This window comes from Gopherus evgoodei, chromosome 1 (assembly GCF_007399415.2).
Source record: "Gopherus evgoodei ecotype Sinaloan lineage chromosome 1, rGopEvg1_v1.p, whole genome shotgun sequence".
Taxonomy (NCBI): domain Eukaryota; kingdom Metazoa; phylum Chordata; order Testudines; family Testudinidae; genus Gopherus; species Gopherus evgoodei.
This window is the reverse complement of record NC_044322.1, coordinates 160,662,560-160,678,514: the sequence shown is the minus strand read 5'-3', so window position 1 is coordinate 160,678,514 and position 15,955 is coordinate 160,662,560. Positions and strand designations below refer to the sequence as shown.

The 15,955-nt window shown below is 45.2% G+C and overlaps 1 protein-coding gene across 5 annotated transcripts in view; it reads right to left on the bottom strand.

Annotated features, from left to right (window-relative positions):
* Nucleotides 1-14,982, bottom strand: part of TMPRSS2 (transmembrane serine protease 2) — a 51,279-nt gene extending 36,297 nt beyond the window's left edge. Inside the window, exon 1 of one of the 5 annotated variants that reach the window (XM_030577384.1) lies at nt 14,901-14,982. The gene's annotated coding sequence lies outside the window, so the exon portion shown is untranslated. Of the gene's footprint in view, nt 1-3,561; nt 3,664-3,784; nt 4,040-4,651; nt 4,769-14,900 lie in introns of those variants that run through there. The other 4 variants (XM_030577374.1, XM_030577394.1, XM_030577355.1 and 1 more) reach the window with 4 other exon arrangements.
* Nucleotides 14,983-15,955: the final 973 nt, after the last annotated feature.

The window sequence follows — 15,955 nt, the reverse complement described above, 5'->3', positions numbered from 1 at the left end:
AATTCTTCCTCACCTTTTATCAGTGGCTGCTAGACAACTCTCTGACACCACATTCTACAGGCCATTATCCTTTGACCCCTGAGGATTACCAAAAGAAACTACATCATCTGCTCAAGAAACTTCCTAAAGAAGCACAGAAACAAATCTACACTGACACACCCCTAGACACCTGACCAGGGGTATTTTACCTGCTACCCCAAATCCATAAACCTGGGAATCCTGTACACTCCATCATCTCAGGCACTGGGACCCGGACAGCAGGATTATCTGGCTATGTAGATTCTCTCCTCAGGTCTTATGTTACCAGCACTCCCAGCTATCTTCGAGACACCACTGACTTCCTGAGTAGGGTGACCAGACAGCAAGTGTGAAAAATTGGGATGGAGGTGGGGGGGGGGGAGTAATAGGAGCCTATATAAGAAAAAGCCCCAAATATCAGGACTGTCCCTAAAAAAAAAAAAAAAAAAAAAAAAAAAAAAAAAAAAAACACATACAGACACAGGACATCTGGTCACCCTATTCCTGAGGAAACTACAATCCTTTGGTGATCTTCCAGAAAACACCACCCTATACAGGAAACCTACTGATCCCTATACTTACCTATATGCCTCCAGCTTTCATCCAGACCACATCACATGATGCATTGTCTACAGTCAAGCTCTAAGATACAATCACATTTGCTCGACATCTCAGATAGAGAAACACTTACAGAATTTCTATCAAGCATTCTTAAAACTGCAATACCCACCTAGTGAAGTGAAGAAACAGACGGACAAAGCCAGAAGAGTACCCAGAAGTCACCTACTACAGGACAGGCCCAACAAAGAAAGTAACAGAACACCACTAGCCATCACCTATGGCCCCCAACTAAAATCTCTCCAGTGCATTATCAAGGATCTACAACCTAATCTGAAGGACGATCCCTCACTCTCACAGACCTTGGGAGACAGGTCAGTCCTTGCCTACAGACAGCCTCCAAACCTGAAGCAAATACTCACCAGCAACTACGCATCACACAACAAAAACACCAGCCAAACCCTGCTACAAACCATGGTGCCAACTCTGTCCACATATTTATTCAAGTAGCAAAGAATCCTGTGGCACCTTATAGACTAAACAGACGTTTTGGAGCATGAGCTTTCGTGGGTGAATACCCACTTCGTCAGATGCACATGCCGCCGGGGCCACATGCATCTGACGAAGTAGGTATTCACCCACGAAAGCTCATGCTCCAAAACGTCTGTTTAGTCTATAAGGTGCCACAGGATTCTTTGCTGCTTTTACAGATGCAGACTAACATGGCTACCCCCCTCTGATACTTGATATCTATTCAAGTGACACCATCATAAGACCTAACCACATCAGCCACACCATCCAGGGCTCATTCACCTGCACATCTACCAATGTCATATGCGCCATTATGTACCAGCAATGCCCCTCTGCCATGTACATTGGCCAGACCAGACAGTCTCTATGCAAAAGAATAAATGGACAAAAATCTGACATCAGGAATCATAACGTTCAAAAACCAGCAGGTGAACACTTTAATCTCTCTGGTCACTCAATAACAGACCTAAAAGTGGCAATTCTTCAACAACAACAAAAACTTCAAAAACAGACTCCAACGTGAAGCTGCAGAACTGGAATTAATTTGCAAACTAGACACCATCAGATTAGGCCTGAATAAAGACTGGGAGTGGTTGGGTCATTACAAAACCTAAACTTAATTTCCCCAATACTAATTTCTCCCTACTGTTACTCACACCTTCTTGTTACCTGTCTGTAATAAGCCACTCTCTTACCACTTGAAAAGTTGTTTTTCCTCCTTTGGTATCCTGCTGTTAATTTATTTATCTCATTAGACTGACCTCACACTTGGTAAAGCAACCCCCATTCTTTCATGTATTTATACCTGCTCCTGTATTTTTCACTTCATGCATCTGATGAAGTGGTTCTAGTCCACGAATGCTTATGCCCAAATAAATTTGTTAGCCTCCAAGGTGCCACAAGGACTCCTCGTTGTTTTTGCTGATACAGTCTAACACGGCTACCTGTCATCATTCAGTTGTGACCCCCTATAAGTCGAAATATACTTGTCTCTTTTTGGTCTACTGCTGAAAAACCCTGAGGTGAATCCAGGCCCTACTGAGGTCAATGAAAGTTCTGCTATTGACTTCAAAGGGGTCAAAAATTTCACCTCTAGAATCCATTTTTAAATTGGGCTGAGCAGGGGAGGAGAGAAGAGATAGTTTGCAGGTGGGAAAAGTTACTTTATATGAATTTAGTTGAAAATGCAGGAAATGTGTCCCCAGAAATGAGGTCTTTTGTAAGAATATAGCAGTATAAACATATTTTTATATTGAATGATAAGAGTACAGGACTAGTAAAGAATTCTGAGCTAGTCTCACCTCTGACAGCCACTCAGCGTGACCTTGGACAAATTGCTCAATCTCTCAGTGCCTCAGTTCCCCTCCCCCACAACTGTGAAAGGTAGATAATATTTACTCAGGAGTTATTAGGAGCTCTAATTTGGTGTTTGCAGAGCACTCACGGCCTTTTTTTCCAGGGATACCAAAGTACTCTATTATTCCATGCACACAGTATTTGCTTTCCCATTCTTCTTACCTACTGTGGGACAGAGGATGGAAAAAATGTATTTATCCAGGGTTGTGTATTGTGCTCACCAACCACCGTGGTACCCAAGAGATGTGTGTGGTGGGCAAGGGAATACAGTGGTGGGTGGCTAAGCAATTTAGGACCTAATGCTTCAATCCTTACTCATTTGAGTCACACTTGTTAGTAGCCCCACTGAAACCAATGAGCTACTCACATGTGTAAAGACTATTTGCACAATTTCATAAATTAGATGTTCCTCTGAAATGATTACAATAAGGAAGTGTTTTTTTGCCTTTAAGACACCATATCTACCAATGACACTACTATTACATACAGTGATTAGGATGCACGTTACTGTTTTGCACATCACGCTTTCCATCCAAGGACCTCAAAGTGGTTTGCCAAGTAAAGCCTCACCACACCCTCATAAGGAAAATATCCCTTATCCCCATTTTACTGATGTGGAAACTGAGGCGTGGAGCAGCTACATGAATCGCCCAATAGCAGGTAGCAAGTTTGTTGCAAAATTCAGGAGATCCTAGCACCCAGTTCTATGTTCACATAAGATCTTTATTCCCCGAGAATATTCAGCCTAAAGCTGCCAAATTTCAAACAGTTAAGACAAGGCAGGTAACAACTCTCTCATTTCCTTTGTGATCCTAGAAACAAAAGCCATCCCATTCTCGTCTAATTACACCTCTTTTTGAGCCACCTGCCTAGCATGAAGGATGGGTTATTTATGAAGCACCAGCTGCCATATAAGGGGGTCTAGAAGGGGCATCAAAAGATCCCTTTGGAAAAGCAACATTTGCTGCTCCACATAAACTCCTGAATGGCCACCCAACACCCTGCATATGGACAGGGCTATTTTTCAGCGATCTCTAACCACCCACTAACTACAGTCCGTGCTGATTTCCTGCCCGCCACCACAGCCCAGGGACGAACCTGCTCCAGCCACGACCGCCCGGAGCCAGCATGCAACTCCAAGGCCGGGATCTCGCCACTGGCAAAAGCCGCCGGGGCCACCCGAGGCGCTGCCTTCGAGCCAGCCAATAAGTTGAAAGCGAGTTTCCAAAGAGAGCTGCCAAATCCCTGCCCAGGACATACACTACCCGCGGCGGGGGGGGGTCAAGGAGCCCCCGCCACACGCCCACCCCGACCCACTCACCGTCTCCCCCGGTGCTCTGAGCCGCGGTGGGGCGGGATCCGCCGCGCAGGCTGTGGAGTTCGCCCCGCTGCTGCTCCCCTGGAGCCGGGACTGCGCCCCTTGTCCTGCCCCGAACCGGGAAAGTCACGGAGCGGCGGCCGCGGGCGGGGAGGAGCGGCTGGCAAAGGGGCAGGTGCGGCGCGGTGCGGAGTCACTCCGCCCCCCAAGCGCGGGAGGGAGTCCAGGCTCGGGTGACGCACCGCGCTCGGGGTGGGGGCCGCAGACAGGGAGTCCAGGGGCGACGGGCACCAGTCCGCTCAGCCCCGGGCCGAAGAAACCAGCCCGCCGCTCCCCGCGGGCTGCCCCAGCCAGATCTCCCGCCCAGGGCGCCCGGGCTGCTGCCGGGGGGTGTAAAGGGCGGGGGGTTGTAATGCGTCCCCGCTGCTCCGGGGTGGGGAGGGTCTCGCTGCGAGGCGCCCTGACAGCTGAAGCTAAATGCGCATTTTGGTGCGATTAAAGAACCCCAGAGAGCCACCGGCTGGCTGTGCGGCTCCCTTCTCGCCTTCCCTGGGCTGCGCAGGTGTTTGTGGTTCAGCCTCTGGAGCAGCCCAGCTCTGGTTACAGCCGCACTGCACCGGCGAGTTACATCCCGGCGCCTGGGGTAACCCTCGGCAGGCGAGTGGGAGCTCGGGGTTTCCTCTCTGAGAAGGCAGGCGAGGGGTCACTTGAAGGAGCGGCTGGGAGCAGCTTCACCAGGAACCCTGCCGGGTGCAGCAGGTGGTCCTGTGACTTAGGTCCTCTCCTAGCGAGCAACCACGTACAGCTACTTCTTCCTCCCTCTGGCGATTTGCAAAGCGCGCTCATCCCAGGAAAGACTTGACACCTCACCTTCCTCCGCCCTTTGTTTTTAAGGGGTTGCCTTTTGCATTTGGAAAGGACGAAGAGTGAGCGTTAATGGGCTCGCCTCACACCTAAGGAGGATATGAAGGAAGCTTGCTCCTTTTTTAGCTGTCTTCCTTCTAAAGTTCAGTAGTTTACCTGCCCCAGGAAATGTATTGGTCTCTAGTTCCTCTATACATTATTCTGTAATTTGTATTAGCATATGTTAAGTGCATTGCAACATGCTATTTGCCACCTCCCGCAGCTCCAGGGCCTTAGTTTGACTTCCCAGCTGTGAATGGCTTGCCAATTACAGAACCAGTTTCTCCTCTCTTGGTTTTCACACCTCAACTGCTAGAACAGGGCCTCATCCCCCCTGATTGAACTGACCTCGTTATCTCTAGCTTGCTTGCTAGCACACATATATATACCTGCCCTGGATATTTCCATTACATGCATCTGAGGAAGTGGGTATTCACCCACGAAAGCTCATGCTCCAAAACGTCTGTTAGTCTATAAGGTGCCACAGGATTCTTTGCTGCTTTTACAGCCCTTCCAGGAATTTCGCAAATAGGTCATTGGGTTAGCAACTGGGAAAACGTGTGCTAAACCCTTTTGAATCAGAGTGCAAAATGGCCTCTGTTAGACCTGGGTGCTATCGGTCTTGAAAACTATGACTTAAATCAACTTCCAGAAATAAGTTACATTACTAATAAGACACTTTACATTATATTACTAATAAGACACTAGTGCTTCGCTTTTTATTATGTGAGATGTATGAATTGTTCTTTTAAGTCTGGACATCTCTCCTTGCTGTTAAGTCAATAGCAACACCTTATCTAGTGAGAGAGGAATTTCGCAGACCTCCAAGTTGAAAAGCCTGATTTCTCCTCCTGTTATTTACAGCACGTAGAAGCGAGCACATTGTCACACAAAAGAAAATTAACACAGGGACGTTTCCCACTTTCCTTGAAATGGCTGGCTGTTTTGGGTGCACAAAGAATGCAAGATGGATCCTAAAATTAGGACTGGCAGCACCTGCTTATTTAAAGGGGCACATTTATTTTGCCCCAATAGTATAAAAACATGTCTGAATGTGACAAGAGTGTAGGTGTATCTTGAAATCTTAGGTTCAGAATCATCTTTTTACCCATATAGATCCCAAATAGAGACCATATGAATCCACACAGGTGTTTGCCAATGTGGATCCAGTTAGAGGATTTGGGCCTTAAATTTCACCTTAAAGAATATATATGATCGGTCTATACCTACAGCCAAAATGTCTTTCCCTCCCCCTTTCTGATTCCTCTAGAATCCTAGTTCTGTGACATGTTCCCTTTCCCCCAACACTATGGATGGCTCTGCACAGGCAGCCTATGGATTTGGAGTGGGATGGCTGCTCTTGATGACATTTTGCATATTGCCATTATCTTCTTGTTCTTTTTCTTCTCCCAAAGAAACTGCACAGCAAAATGACACATATTAGAAGTGACCAGTAAAATGGGCTTTTTTCCATTTTAGTTTCTTTATGATGTATAAAGAAGGCCTGATAGTTTGTATTTAAAAAAAAAATTTTTTTTCTATGCTTAGAAAGTCAATTTTTGTTTACCCTGCTTTTCTTCAAAATTTTACATTGTCATTGTGTCCGGTTATAAGTTTAATCACAGTATTTTTAAAAAAAGAGAAATTTGGAAATCACCAGGTGTATTCTAATAATTGCCCCAAAGAAAAATTTGGAAATGGGTAGGTGTATTCTAATAACTGTACCTAAGAGTATTTCTTTTGAACATAGAAAGAAGGGTTAGTTCTCAGTCTAGGCTTGCCCAGACAATTTACTTGACAACTACAGATTGTTGTAGTTGGTGGTGTAAACCCTTATGTTTATATCTGTGTATGTGTGTAAATATGTATTGTGCATCTGTACAGGTGTTTCCATAGTAGTACAACCACCTTAGGGGGCAGAACAAACAGGTGAAGGGGCAGCATAAAAGCAAGAATGCCCTGTGTTGTCTGACCTGTCCAGGAACGACATATTTTTGACCAAACAGCTTTAAACATTTTAACTGGTGTCCATGTTGCTTTATGAATGAACAAGTAATGAACCAGATCCTCAGCTGGAGTGAAATTAGTAGAGCTCCATTGATTTACATCACTTGAGGATCTGGGCCAGTGAGTGCATGTCAGATGTGGACATATGCTCTCAGAGTTTTTCAAGAAAAATGTAACATTCCTAGTAACAATCAATTTGTCAGATATCTAGAATCGAGGGAATGTATCCAATCGAAGAATATGTTGCTATCCCTTTTGACCCAAACAGCTGGTCACAGTTCAAGACCCTGAGGGCTGTTCCAGATGGGATGAGAAATTGAGGCTGAAGGCTGGTACCTCTGATGAAATCTTGTTTATTTACAAGAAATGTACAAAATCCTGTTTTCCCAAATGCAAGAAGAACCAAAAAGAAGGAACCAGTTCCTTTGTTTGCTGTCCAAGGCAGCCTTTCCAGCCAACACTATATACCCAAAAAGCTTTTTATCTTCGCTTTATCTCACAGTTCCATTTCTGTGCTTCCAGGCCATGTCCGGTTGGCATTCTCTCTCTGTGTGTGTTCTGTTTGTCTCTCCTTGTGCCCTCACAACAGACCAAACCCCTTGGGTCACATGACGTGTTTTGGAATGCTACTGCTAGCTGTTTCCACCACCTGATTACAATGGTTTCTTCACATTTATCCTGAGTGAAAAGTGGTGACCATACATGACCCATAGCAACAGTAACTATCCCAGATTTTCCCTCTCATTTATACAGGTGAAATCTAAATTATCAGCATCCCATTTAGTCTCCATTATTTACAAATATACAGGCCAATATTTTCAAACATGTATACCAAATATTAGGTCTTAAATTCATATTTAGGCATACAAACAAGTGGACTGATTTTTCAGAGATGCCAGTATAGGCTATCATCTTACTATATGTCTTTACACTCTTCTGTTTCATGCCTTTTTTGTGACATACTCTTAGCATGCCCCTTACGTTCATTTTGCATGTCCATTGATCATCAAAGCAATACAAGTTACATTATCTTAATACCTACTTCATTTGCTAATCAACTTGTAACTTACTCCACTCTTTACCTCATTGCTGAATTTTGCACACATGTTTAACAGTCTAGGTTAAGACTCAGGGCTTGGCTACACTTGAGAGTTGCAGCGCTGGTGATGGGGCTACAGCGCTGCAACTTACTCTGTGTCCACACTTGCAAAGCACAGCCAGCGCTGCAACTCCCTGGCTGCAGCGCTGGCTGTACACCTGGTCTGCTTGGGGTGTAACGATTCCAGCGCTGGTGATGCAGTGCTGCTCATCAAGTGTGGCCAGCAAAAGAGCTTTTATTGGCCTCCAGGGTATTAGGAGGTATCCCAGCATACCTTTTCAGCCACTCTGCTCATCGTTTCGCACTCCACTGCCCTGGGCTGAGGTGACCCGCCCTTTAAATGCCCCAGGAATTTTAAAAATCCCCTTCCTGTTTGCTCAGCCAGGTGTGGAGTGCAATCAATCAATCAATCAATCACTGATCATGCCTCCATGCCCCAAACGAGCCCCAGCATGGAACACTTGCAAGCTGCAGGACCTCATCAGTGTTTGGGGGAAGGAAGCTGTGCAGTCACAGCTGCGCTCCAGCCGTAGAAATTATGATACCTATGGGCAGATATCAAAGTCCATGCTGGAAAGGGGCCATGAACGGGATGCGGTGCAGTGCAAGGTTAAAGTAAAGGAGCTGTGGAGTGCCTATTGCAAAGCCCGTGAGGGAAACCGCTGCTCAGGTGCTGCCCCCACGACCTGCCATTTTTACAAGGAGCTGGATGCAATGCTTGGAGGTGACCCCACTGCCAATCCAAGGACCACGATGGACAGTTCAGAGCAGGGAGAGGAGGAGGAGGATGTAGAGGAAACCGAGAGTGAGGCTACTGAGGTGGTAGGAGACACCCTGGAGTCCCAGGAGGCATGCAGCCAGGAGCTCTTCTCAAGCCAGGAGGAGGCTAGCCAGTTGCAGCAGCTGGAACTTGTTGGTGAAAAAGAAGCAGAGGAGTGGGTTCCTGGTAAGCAGATTTTATTTTTAGGATGGAACTGTTTTGGGAAAGGAAGGTCGGGGTTATGGCTGCCTGCATGCATGCCTAGATGTGGAATAGCCCATTGATGTGGTCTATCACATCTCTGTAATCGGCCTCGGTAATCTCTTCAAAAGTTTCAGCCAGAGGATGGGCAATGCGCTTGCGCAAGTTTATAGGGAGAGCCACTGTGGTCCTTGTCCCAGTCAGGCTAATGCGTCCATGCCACTGTGCCGTGAGGGGTGGGGGGGGATCATTGCTGCACACAGGCAAGCTGCATAGGGACCAGAGCGGAATCCACATTCCTGTAGAAGACCCTCCCGCTCTTTCCAGGTAACCCGCAGCAGCAAGATATCTGGCAGGATAAAATCCTGTGGAAAATGTAGGGATAGTGTTCAGTGCAGGTTCCCCCCAGCTGCTCTCTGCTTTCCCCAATGCACAGAAACCCCAGTGAGCCCTGACTCAAGCAGCTCCCCTTCCCAGGTGAGCCGTGGCAGCAACATGGCTCCCAGGAGTAACTGCTGTGGCAAATGTGGGGGTGGAGTTCAGTGCACTTTCCCACTAGCTGCTCTCTGCTTTCCCCAATGCACAGAAACACCAGTGAGCCCTGACTCAAGCAGCTCCCCTTCCCAAGTGAGCCGTGGCAGCAACATGGCTTCATTAATCACTCATTCCCCATTACTCACCATGTCTTCGCTGCTGTGGCCTCTCTGTGCTGTTTGCTATGTATAAATGATGCTACAAATAGTCTACAAACTCCTTCACTGTGATTATAAACAATGCAGCCTCTGTAATAAATGTTTCTATTTCTGTTTTTTTTAAGTGTCCTTGAATCCTCCAGCCCTATCACAGCCTGCTGAAAGACTACAGAACTTGAGGAGGAAACCAAGAAAAAGCAAAGAAGATTTGGTGAAAGCAGTTATGAATCAGTATGCCAGAGAGAATAAGAGGCTGCAGGACTGGAGAGAGAAAATGCGTGAGTGGAGGGAAACACAAAGCAGGAGAAAGGAATTGGCTACCAAGAAAAGCACAAAGCAGCTGATAAGCCTCCTGGCGCGCCAAACAGACTGTATGCAGTCACTCGTAGCCATGCAGGCAGATCACTACCGTGCTAACCCTCCCCATCCCAAAGCTCTCTCCCTTGTGCCCCACTGTTTGCTCAAAACCCCCTTCTCCAGCATCCTGGTTCTTACCACCACCAGCTGCCCCCAACACCTGTACGTTCACCTACCAGCCCTGAGAACTACGACCCTTACCATATGCACTCAACCACCATCACCATGCAGCATGTTAATCCTGAAGTGCAGCAGGCATTGCACAGCACTCGAGGCAGGACATATTCAAACCTCCGACTGTACAGTTCAGCACGCTACCCCCCTGTCCTTTTATGTACTGTAGTTTGAATAAATGATTTCTTGACTTTTAAAACAGTTTTTATTATTGCAGAAAGTGAAACATACTGTACCCCAAGGGAAAAACAGGCACTGCAAATCATTGTAACCACTGCACTTCACTCCCGTGCAAGGCACCAAACATTACTGTTGGCTTTCAGCCTCAAATTGCTCCCTTAAGGCATCCCTAATCCTTGTAGCCCTGTGCTGGGCCTCTCTAGTAGCCCTGCTCTCTGGCTGTGCAAATTCAGCCTCCAGGTGTTGAACCTCGGAGGTCCATTCCTCACTGAATGTTTCACCCTTCCCTTCACAAATATTATGGAGGGTACAGCACGCGGATATAACCGCAGGGATGCTGCTTTCCCCCAAGTCTAGCTTCCCATAAAGACATCTCCAGCGCCCTTTTAAACGGCCAAAAGTACACTCCACAGTCATTCTGCACCGGCTCAGCCTGTAGTTGAACCGGTCCTTGCTCCTGTCAAGCTTCCCTGTATACGGTTTCATGAGCCATGGCATTAAGGGGTAAGCAGGGTCTCCAAGGATCACAATGGGCATTTCGATGTCCCCTACTGTGATCTTGCGGTCTGGGAAAAAAAGTCCCTGCCTGCAGCTTCCTGAACAGGCCACTGTTCCGAAAGTTGCGTGCATCATGCACCTTTCCAGGCCATCCTGTGTAAATGTCAATGAAACACCCACGGTGATCCACAAGCACTTGGAGAACCACAGAGAAATACCCCTTCCAATTAATGTACTCGGATGCCAGGTGGGGTGGTGCCAGAATAGGAATATGCGTCCCATCTATCGCCCCTCCACAGTTAGGGAAACCCATTTGCAAAGCCATCCAGAATGTCCTGCACGTTCCCCAGAGTCACGGTTCTTCTTAGCAGGATGCGATTAATGGCTGTGCAAACTTGCATCAACACTATTCCAACGGTCGACTTTCCCACTCCAAACTGGTTCGCGACCGATCAGTAGCTGTCTGGAGTTGCCATCTTCCAGATTGCAATAGCCACCGCTTCTCCACTGACAGGGCAGCTCTCAATCTCGTGTCCTTGCACCGCAGGGTGGGGGCAAGTTCAGCACACAGTCCCATGAAAGTGGCTTTTCTCATCCGAAACTTCTGCAGCCACTGCTCGTCATCCCAGACTTGCAGGACGATGTGATCCCACCACTCAGTGCTTGTTTCCCGAGCCCAAAGGCGGCGTTCCACGGTGCTGAGCATGTCCATTACTGCCACAAGCAATTTATTGTCACACGCGTCAGGCGAATCGATATCATCGTCGGACTCCTCACTGTCACTTTGGAGCTGAAGGAATAGCTCAACTGCCAAATGTGATGTGCTGGCGACATTCATCAGCAAAGTCCTCAGCAGCTTGGGCTCCATTTCTAACAGAAATCGCGCTGCAGACTCACAATGGTGCCAAACTGCTGGGATGTGTAGCGATGCACCACGGGGCATTGGGAGAGGAAGCGGAATGACCCACACCCTTCTGTCCCCTTCCCACAACCCACAGCGCCAAAATGGGATGAGGTGCTCTGTGGGATAGCTGCCCACAATGCACCACTCCCAACAGCGCTGCAAATGCTGAAAATGTGGCCACACTGCAGCGCTGGTAGCTGTCAGTGTGGCCACACTGCAGCGCTTTCCCTACACAGCTGTACAAAGACAGCTGTAACTCCCAGCGGTGTACAACTGTAAGTGTAGCCATACCCTCAAGATAGCCTGAAGTAAAGACTTCTCAATAGTAGGCCCTAGGCTCCCAGGTACCGCTTCAAAGAAAATCAGGAAGAATCTAACCTTGCCATTTTCAGGTCATGCCACAAGACCCACCTTTTTGCCATAGCTTTTCCCTAAGTGCTCGAATAGAACTAAACCAAAGGGCATTCTCAAAAGTAAAGCCCACAGCTATACAAAAGAGTAGGATGGAGAACTTAGAGGCTTTCAATTTTCAGAGGCAAAGAATATCACAGGGGGTGAGGGTGAAACTCCTCTCACCCTGCCCTGGACAAAAAATTCTGTCAGGAGTCGTCATAAGCCACCTTTCCTTTTCTCTATGTACATACCATTAAGATTGCCTCGGTGAGCAGCTTATCCATTATCTAAAACTAGAAAAACGAGACTGAAAAAATTTCAAACAATGTCCTTGGTTTACACCATTGAAACTCAGTGTACATTCAGTGTTCATTGTTGTAACTGAGAACAGAACAAAGCCTGCAACCTTAATCAAAATATTGGTGTTTATTATAAAGAAAAACAAACATTGAACAACTTGTATGTATCATATACATTTATAAATACTTGGGGCCATTTTCACTGATATGCTCTGGCTTCTCTGTGCTAGTCCAGTAAGGCAAAGCAGCCATAAATCCAGCATAATTGAACAATTATGGCTACTTTTGTGTCAGAGTGGCTTGATACAACTGGAATGCGCCAGTAAATCTGACCTCCGATGCAGAGTCAGTGCACATTTGAATGTTATTTGAAAAGTGAATTTTTAAAATGTGTTTTAAATAAAAGAAAGCAATTGGAATTTAAATTGAATTAATCTCAAAACAGCAATATTGTCAGTTCTAATTAATTACTATGGGAGCAAATTCACTGGCAACAGTGATACATACTCAGACAAATATTCCGAAAAGATAAATAAAAGTAAAATCAATAAAATGAAAACTACCAGCTCCTGAATAAGGATAATTTCTGACAAGTGAAAACTAGGAGTGAAGTTCTGGCCCAGCATAGTCAGTAGCAACACTCTGACTGATTTCAATGGAATCAAACTATCATTCTAGATGCTTGAAGCTTGTGTAGGTAGATATTTAGAACTTGTAAAAAGATCATATGCCAATCCAGAAATAATGGAATCTTGGAATTCCATTGATGATTTCTCTACTAAAGAAAGATCTGTGGACCAATTGCCCTTCTGGATCACTTTTTCATCAAGTGTTGTCCAAAGTATGGTCAGTGACAGACTTTTTAATTGCTGTATTATTTTACTGAGCACCTGCATGTGATAAGCAGAGATGATTTATGGCAGAAAAGCATGGTCTTCTGCTAAAACATGACAGGAAGCAGTGTTTTTTCCCCTCAGTTCTGTTAAAGACTTGCTGCATGATTTGGAGCAACTCTCTTCTCTGTGCATCAGTCTCCCACTTATAAATGGGGGTTAATAATACCTGCCTACAGAGTTATTGTGACACTTAATTTATAGAATCATAGATTATTATGCTAGCAGGGACCACCAGATCCATATTCTGACCTCGTGTATATCACAGGTCACCAACACACCCAGCACCTACACACAACCCAACAACCGAAATTAGTCCAAAATATTACCACCCTCGGAGACAAAGTATTCATTTTAATATTTGTAAAGAGTTCAGAGATTCTTAAATGGAATATGCTACTGAAGTGCAAAGTAGTTTTGTGTTTTAGTATATACTGTTATCATTCAAGCTTTTATGTCCTTTGTCTACGTCAGTTACAACAGTTGATTTATCAAGAATCAGACATTGTTTTAATTCCATGATAAACTATGTAGCTTAAGTCAGAAAACTGTAAATCATTAGTGACTTGTTGCAGCCAAAATAGTGACATACACCATAAGATAAATCCAGACAAATGATAAGGAAGTCATATATGAGTATCAAACAATTACAGCTTTGCACAAAAGAGTACAAAACTAAACAAGCCAAAGTTAACGTAGCAACAATGTATTGAATTAAATTCAATTTTGAGATAAGTGGAGTTAACATATTTAAAGCGTGAGATCAAGTTCCTGGTACTGCAAAAAGAATTTTAAGAGAGGACTCTTGAAATTCCTTAACATGCTTTAGTGAAATTGCACACTGCCTTAAATGCAATGATATATCAATGATATACCTGAGATACATCGATGATATTTTCATCCTTGTGACAGATGGCCTAAACTTCCTCATAAATTTCCACCACAGCTTCTTAATAACCACTGCCCATCCATCAAACTCCCCCTAGAATACTCCCACACCAGCATCAATTTCCTGGAAACCATGATCAGCTTCATCAATGGAACCCTACAGACAACTGTATATAAGAAACCAAGGAATCACCACACTTACCTTCACAGATAAAGTAACACACCAAGACATTTATCTACAACCAGGCAGTCAGATACTACAGACAATGCACTGAGGAGAAAGTCTGGGGTACGCACCTTAACACACTTAAGACCTCCTTCACCAAACAAGGCCACTCTGACAGAGAAGTAGATTGCATCATGGCATGGGCCACCCAAATACCCCAAGAGAACATTCTTCAATTCAGGAAAAAAATCCCTCTGACTGCACTCCCCTAGTTGTCATCTACCATCTAACACTGGAATACATATGAGATATTAAACAATTATAACCCATACTCGATGGGGAGCACATCCTGAAAGAAATCTTTCCTGAACTCCCTCTTCTGGCCTTCACATAACAAACTTCACCAAGCTCATAATCAAAAGTAAGCTCCCCACAGATCAGAACACAGCAACTCAAAGCGCTACCACATCCTGCCACAACAACAGATGCAAAACCTGCAGCATATCTCTACTGCTACAATGATCAACAACCCCGACAAAACACCTTTCAGCATCCCTGGGTCCTAAACCTGCATATCACAGTATGTGGTGCATCTCATCTAGTGCTGTAAATGCGCCAACAACAACTATTTGGGCGAAACCAGACAATTGCTGTGCTCTCAAATGAACTCACACAGGAAAACGGTAAAAGACAAAAACAACATACCATCAGTGGGTAAACACCTTTCACAAAACCATCTCTCTATATCTGACCTATCAGTCCTCGTCCTTGAAGGAAACCTGCACGCCTTCAGAAGACGAGCTGAGAGCTTAAATTCACAACCTTGCTAGACACTAAAAATCATGGATTTAAAGGCTTGGGATTTACAGCAAATTACTACAATCAACAGACTAGCCCTCCTATGTCCTACAACTGGAAAGGTGATAATTGCCCACTTCACCTTGAATGATCTCTTACAACATGTTAACTCCTTATACTCTGACCATCTGTTCCCTTGTACTCTGAGTACCTTACCCAGACCTGAAGAAGAGCTCTGTGCAAGATCAAAAGCTTGTCTCTCTCACCAACAGAAGCTGGTCCAATGAAAGATATTACATCATCCACCTTGTCTCTTTAAAACAACAGAATTTTGGTCTTGATCCAGAAAAATGGGTCCCTCATTGTAGCAGCATAAAATCACACCAACATCAAGATGTAGACGGTAATGGCATAGTTGTGATTTTCAACTGCTTAATAGCCCCTAGGTACTGAATAAAGGAGGGGTGGCTTTTGCTTCTAGGTCTCTTTCAAGACTTTGTTTTATTTTCACTACCTGCTGCATGGTGCATGCACCTGTGCTTCTCTGCTGTTTGTTTTCCACCTTTTTGTGCTTGGGTTTACTACTTTTAATAGGGAGGAAAATAGGATTTCATGATGGTTAGTGTTACAACAGCTAGTGAGTAGCAGGCTAATGCATGCTCTTTCCTGGTGGAGAGGATTATATGTGAGTTCTTTTATTCTGCCAAACATGAACCAACACTGATTAAAAATACTCACCTATTGGCATTCTCTCCAAACCTCTGCGGTGTAGGCTATCGGAACAAGGTGTACTTCCTGGTGCCAGCATTCGCTCTCTTTAATTAAACTTCTATTTGTCACACAGCCATCAGCAGGAACTAGAACATTTAGCTGTGCACTACACGCTGTACGATAAGTAAACCAGTGTTTAGCCAGCGCAAACTATTTTCTCTTTGTCCCCATCCCAGTGGAAATGGCACAAA